Source organism: Bos javanicus, chromosome Y, assembly GCF_032452875.1.
Source record: "Bos javanicus breed banteng chromosome Y, ARS-OSU_banteng_1.0, whole genome shotgun sequence".
In the NCBI taxonomy this organism is placed as follows: domain Eukaryota; kingdom Metazoa; phylum Chordata; class Mammalia; order Artiodactyla; family Bovidae; genus Bos; species Bos javanicus.
This window is the reverse complement of record NC_083898.1, coordinates 4,924,862-4,931,221: the sequence shown is the minus strand read 5'-3', so window position 1 is coordinate 4,931,221 and position 6,360 is coordinate 4,924,862. Positions and strand designations below refer to the sequence as shown.

The window sequence follows — 6,360 nt, the reverse complement described above, 5'->3', positions numbered from 1 at the left end:
CCTAATCTGAGTTCCTGGAAAAGGGAGTTCATATGAGCTCAAACATATATTATGGATCTGTTTTTGTTTGCTTATCTGTTTCCTGGCAGATTTTACCTTTTCACCTGGTAATCCTCACTGCCTTCCCACCCATCTCTCTCTCTCCCTAGGCCACAGCCCCTCCATATACGTTATACTCCCATTCCCTAACATGTTGCCTGGAACCCTAGCTCTGGGAAGGTGACTATCTCAGCAAAAGACCACATGCTCATATACACAAGGAGGCTATCTGGTTCACAGTGAGTTGAATGTTAAGGGCTTTTCCTCGTTCTGTACTCTTAAACTGTCTGATGATATCCAACGGAGAGGATACTTGGGGCACCACCATCCAACAAAATTGAGTTCCACTATTTCAATCTCTGGCCCTTGTTCACCACACCTTTTCCGTGAATGTGCAAAGTGGCCAGACCCACAGTTAATGGCTCCTTGTCTTCTTTCTCCTTCACCCCCAAACCCCACCCCACAGAAAGAACTGTGTCCTCTGACACACACCCAAAGTATGACTTAACCTCCTCTGCAACTCTCCATGGACTGATAATTCCCACACAGTAAACTGAGATGCCTGCATGGAGCTGAAGTATCTGTCCTGAGGACATGCCCAAACAATACATAGACACATACAGTCGAGGCTGTTTATTTATCTTTCAGAATTATTTCAGGTTTACTGGTGTCTCCCTCTCCATCCGGTTCCCCACCAGACCACTCTTTGTTACTTTCCTGTGCATGAGAACTATGCTGGCCATTGATCTCCATGTGAAGCAGCTTCTTAGGTTTTTAATTTTAGGTAAAGAGGGACACTCCATCATAAGTTTCTCAAAATCGAGGGGTTCCTTTCCAAACAGACACAGATATATAAACGTATCCTCTCTGAACAATCCTAAAGACAGCTTTACTCTTTCAAGTCAGTTCCCAGGAAAGAGTCTTGTGATCTTTCACATTTCCTAGAAGCAAATACTAAAAAACATGTACCCCAATCTTCACTGTAGAACTATTTACAATATCTAGGACATGGAAGCAACCTAAATTTCCATCAGCAGAAGAAGGAATAAGGAAATCGTGGTACATATACACAATGGCATGCTATTCAGTTCTAAAGAGGAACACATCAAAGTCAGTTCTAGTGAAGTGCAATGAACATGGAGCCTATTACACGTGTGAAGTAAGTCAGAAAGAGGAAAACAAATACTACATGTTAACACAAATATATAGAGTTTAGGACCACGTGGGTGGTAATGATCATCCAACATGCAGGGCAGCAGATAAGACATAGACATAGAGAACAGACTTTTCGGTTCAGTGGGAGAATGTGAGGGTGGGATGATTGAAGTAAATAGCCCCCAAACACATAAATTACCAGTGTAACACAGATGATCAGTGTGAATTTGATGCACGAAGCAAGGCACCCAAAGTCGGGCTGTGGGGCAACCCAGAGAGATGGGGTGGGGAGGGAGGTGGGTGGGTGGGGGGTTCAGGAACTGGGGGAACACGTGTACACCTATGGCTGATTCATGTTGGCCGACGGATGGCAAAAACCATCACAATATTGTAACTATCGTCCAATTAAAATAGTAATCTCCATGATCCTGCACGATGGCCAGTATTTTCAGAATGATTGTGGCAGGCAAAAAAGATGCAAATGAAAATTAGCAAACAAATGTGATGATCAAAATGGGAGCAAATGATGGTCAGTGGGGGTACAGCCTTGCACAAAGAAGACTCACAGATCTTTGTGGAAAGGGGACTTCATGAGGAATAGTAGGTGGGACCCAATTTAAGAGGGCAGAATTGTTGTCCATGGAACGACAGTTCAGAGATGTGCAGCTGAGTCAAATTTAAATCAGAGTGACTTTGGACTGACCTGGCTGCTTCATCTACCTCAAGCTTCCCTAGTTAGAACCTGGTTTTCACACTTGCTGTCTCATGCTGATGCCCTCATGCCCTGGTTTCACTCTGTATTCCATGGAGTCTTAATTTCTCCACAAGAGAAACAAGTGACCAAGGCTCCTGGAAAACACTTATGTCAGTGCCCAGCCCCTGGTCTCCTCAATCCTCCCAGTGCATCCCTGTGGTGGAGCCTTCCCTCTCATGTAGTACTGCAACTGACTGGGCCACAGATCCTTAATGATGATCTGCCAGGGAAACAAGCTGGCCAGACCCCAGGCCCTCCAGTGTGCCACCAAGAACTCCAACATCAACCACCTATACTGGCCCAGTGGTCCAGTGGGACACCACCTCAGCAATCCTGCTGGATCCTGCAAAGTTATGGTCAAAGAACCAGTTGAAGAAGTTAATGCTGCTTGCAGTGCCTGTGGCTGTATGCCTTGCGTTCAAATCCCTGGTGCCACTGAATTAGAGTGAAATGAGATGCTCAGTATCCTGCAAGAAAAGGACTATGGGAGAAAGACCTAAATCAGTTTTCAAGTTCAACCTAAGGGCCTTTCTCCCCCCACACCCCAAATCCAGTGAGCTGCCTCTTACCAGTGATGTTAATGAGATATTCCTTAACGAATCACTTCATTCTGGAAATACTTGTTCTTCTGAAAAGACAGTGTGATCTTGCAGCGAAGAGTGGGATGCTGGAGATCCTCCACCTGCCAGGACAAAGTGTGGGGGTGGCGTGGGGGTGGGGTGGGTGTGAAACCTCTTTATAGAAGAGCTGTCCTTAACTGTTTTCAGGGATATATCGTTTCCCCTCCCCTCCCCATGCATCCCCCTGCCACAATTATCAGTGTCCCCTGCCTGACCTTTAAGTTGGTCATGTAGTTAAGTGTGTCTTTATCTTGTTCACTCACCATGACTGACATTTGGGGGTGGTTCATAAACTGCCTTAGGTCAAGGAGCCTGTAGATGTGCTGGAAGAAGAAAGGTAGCCTAGAGAGTAGCCTGGCATTGTCTGACTTCAACTTGCTCCTAGTTAACTCTTCACATCTGTGTGGAGTTAGTACACACAGACTGTGTGAAGGCCCAACAAGCCCCCAGGCTACACCTATCAATGCAAAGACGTTCTGTTCCTAACAGAAAGGTCTAAGCTCCATCTCGGACTCCTAAAAGTTAGTTTATTTCTGGAAAACAAGCATTCCTAGTTGCAACTAGCATGAACACTTACACACTGCAACATCACCCCCAAATTCATTCAGGTTTTGGAGACCTGTATTCCAGACAAGCCTTTTCTCTGAAGAGTCCCTGGTACTAATGACAATTCTTATTGGGACTTCTGCAAGTAAAGCCCACGTATCAATTATTCCTGCTAACCAAAACAGCAAGGACATCACCCGTCTGATTACCCATCACCCATTACATACATTTTGTACCAAAACTGCCAGATCTGTAAACTGCATTCGCAACAGCCCAGGTAAAACAAATTCCACAAGCACCACATCAAGGATACAACTTTGACCCAGAAGCCACGGATTCCCTGGATGATAGCGCTTCTGTGTTCTAGATGCAGCTTCCGCCTCTGACAGTTCTTGTCTTTCAGCCGAGTGTGGGTCCTTTGGGCTTTCTTATTCACAGGATCCAGCCACCTGCAGGGCTGCCAGCGCCTCCACTGGGGGCCGGTCACTCAGGGCTCCGGGCCTTGGACATTTCCCCGGCTTTCCCTCCCGCTCCTCTGAGGCCACCGGCTCTGGCTCCTCCTTCACCACCACCTCCACGTCCTCCATGTCTTCCACCAGCTGCTGGAACTGCTGCCCGATCCCCACCACCTCTCCCTCCTCCGGGCCGCTCCTTTCTCTACCGCTTCCACCCTGAAAAGGGCGGCCTCTTTGCCTGGTGTGCCACGTGGGACCGGCATCTGCTCTGCCTCCCCCACCCGGAAGGCAGGGCCCAGGGACCCTGCCCCGTAAAGACCCGGGCTCACAACTAAAATCCAGGATCCAGGGGAGCTCCCGCCTTCGTCTGGCCCAACCTCACGCTCCATGTGGTCCTGGCCATGACCCCGATCTGCTAAGAAGCTGGATACAAGAGCACAGCAAGTGGCCTGCACAGCCCGCCCACCCGCTACAATCTACTCTGCGCCAGCAACTGCTTGCTCGCAACAGTACTGGCAGGGAAGGAGAAATACGTATGCACAGAGCTTTATGACGCTAGGCACACACATGATATGTTGGCCGGAAGCAGCGGAACTGTACGTCCTGACCCCCCAAGACCTCATCACGAGCCAATCAAATGGATTCTAAAGGTATTGGATCATGGGGCACGCCCCTTGGAATTCTGGGCACTCTGGCAGTGGGTGACCCTGCGGCCAAATTGTGCTCAATGCTGCCATCCACGCAAGCCATTTGCCTGCCCAGCAGTGCAGAAGTGCCTGAAGAGAGACTGGGAGAGTTAGGCCAGTAGGGAGGCAAAGGAAAGGAACCTGAACTTGAGGCTGCAACCATCCTCAAGGTTGAAATTGCCGCTGGGGAAGCGAACAACTACTGTGTGTTCAGGGATCCACACAGGTGAGACAGGGTTCCTGGATACATCAGGGACGTAGTTGCTCACCTTGGATCCAAACTGCAAGCCGTGAGAGAGCGTGGGGGTGGATGTGGGGGCATACACTGACCTCACCGTGGCTCAACTGATGCAGAGTCCATCCCTAAACTTGTGCCTTAGGCTAGAGCAGTGTCAGGAATGCAGCCATGCTCTGAGAAAGGAGCACACCACTTCCCTCTGCTTGCTGTCTGGGCCCCAGGCAGCAGCCCCAAGGTAAACCACTCTGGAAGACCCTAGCCCAAGTTCTGTCAGCTCTCGGCCTCCGCCCCCCACACCCTACCCCCGACACGCCTCCCCCACCCCCGCCCTGCCTCCCCCACCACCTCGGCCTGTGGCTTAGAGCAGGGACAAGGGTGCCTAAGGATATGCACCAGGCGCACAGATGCACTTCCCAGAGAGGGAGAGCTCCTCAGCCAAGTGTTTCAGGGGGACAAAAGTGCCCCTCCTGGGCGTTCAGTTCAGTTCAGTTCAGTTCAGTTCAATTCTTCCGTTCAGTCCTGTCTGACTCTTTGCGACCCCATGAATCGCAGCACGCCAGGCCTCCCTGTCCATCACCAACTCCCGGAGTTCACTCACACTCATGTCCATCGAGTCAGTGATGCCATCCAGCCATCTCATCCTCTGTCGTCCCCTTCTCCTCCTGCCCCCAGTCCCTGCCAGCATCAGAGTCTTTTCCAATGAGTCAACTCTTCGCATGAGGTGGCCAAAGTACTAGAGTTTCAGCTTTAGCGTCACTCCTTCTAAAGAACACCCAAGGCTGATCTCCTTTAAAATGGACTGGTTGGATCTCCTTGCCATCCAAGGGACTCTCAAGAGTCTTCTCCAACACCACACTTCAAAAGCATCAATTTCTCGGCGCTCAGCTTTCTTCATTGTCCAACTCTCACATCCATACATGACCACTGGAAAAACCATAGCCTTGACTAGATGGACCTTTGTTGGCAAAGTAATGTCTCTGCTTTTGAGTATGCTCTCTAGGTTGGTCATAACATTCCTTCCAAGGAGTAGGCATCTTTTAATTTCATGGCTGCAGTCACCATCTGCAGTGATTTGGAGCCCCCCCAAAATAAAGCTTGACACTGTTTCCACTGTTTCCCCATCTATTTCCCATGAAGTGATGGGACCAGATGCCATGATCTTCGTTTTCTGAATGTTGCGCTTTAAGCCAACTTTTTCACTCTCCTCTTTCACTTTCATCAAGAGGCTTTTTCGTTCCTCTTCACTTTCTGCCATAAAGGTGGTGTCATCTGCGTATCTGAGGTTATTGATATTTCTCCCAGCAATCTTGATTCCAGCTTGTGCTTCTTCCAGCCCAGTGTTTCTCTGGGTGTTAGTTACTATCTACCTCCTGGCGATATAGCTAACATGGACACACTCATGTTAAGTGCACAAAGAGATGCCTTGCTCACACTATGTCTCCTGGGATTCCTGGGGTTTCACACTGAGAGAACACACACACACAGAAACACACACAAACATAGCACACACCTGTACACACACACACACACACACACACACACACATGCAAGGCAGAGGGACACAAATGCAAACAGGGAACACAGATGTTTCAGAGGCTGAAGAACCACTGGTTCATATGAAATGCAGAGATTTCCTAATTTCTTATAGGAAAACTCCATTCTGATCTTCAGATGTGAAATATAGAGAAGTCCAAATTTCACAAAGGATAATTAATACCTAGTTTGATACAGGTAATACAGAGAATTCCATATTTCATGGTTAACAGTCATTCTCATATATATGAGTATGTATGTATGTGTATACACACACACACACTCACACACACACACACACACACACACACAAAATATGATAGTTTATGAAGAA

At 48.5% G+C, this 6,360-nt stretch overlaps 1 pseudogene; it reads right to left on the bottom strand.

The window, feature by feature from the left end:
* Window positions 1-2,054: 2,054 nt before the first annotated feature.
* Window positions 2,055-4,063, bottom strand: LOC133243814 (testis-specific Y-encoded protein 3-like; annotated as a pseudogene).
* Window positions 4,064-6,360: the final 2,297 nt, after the last annotated feature.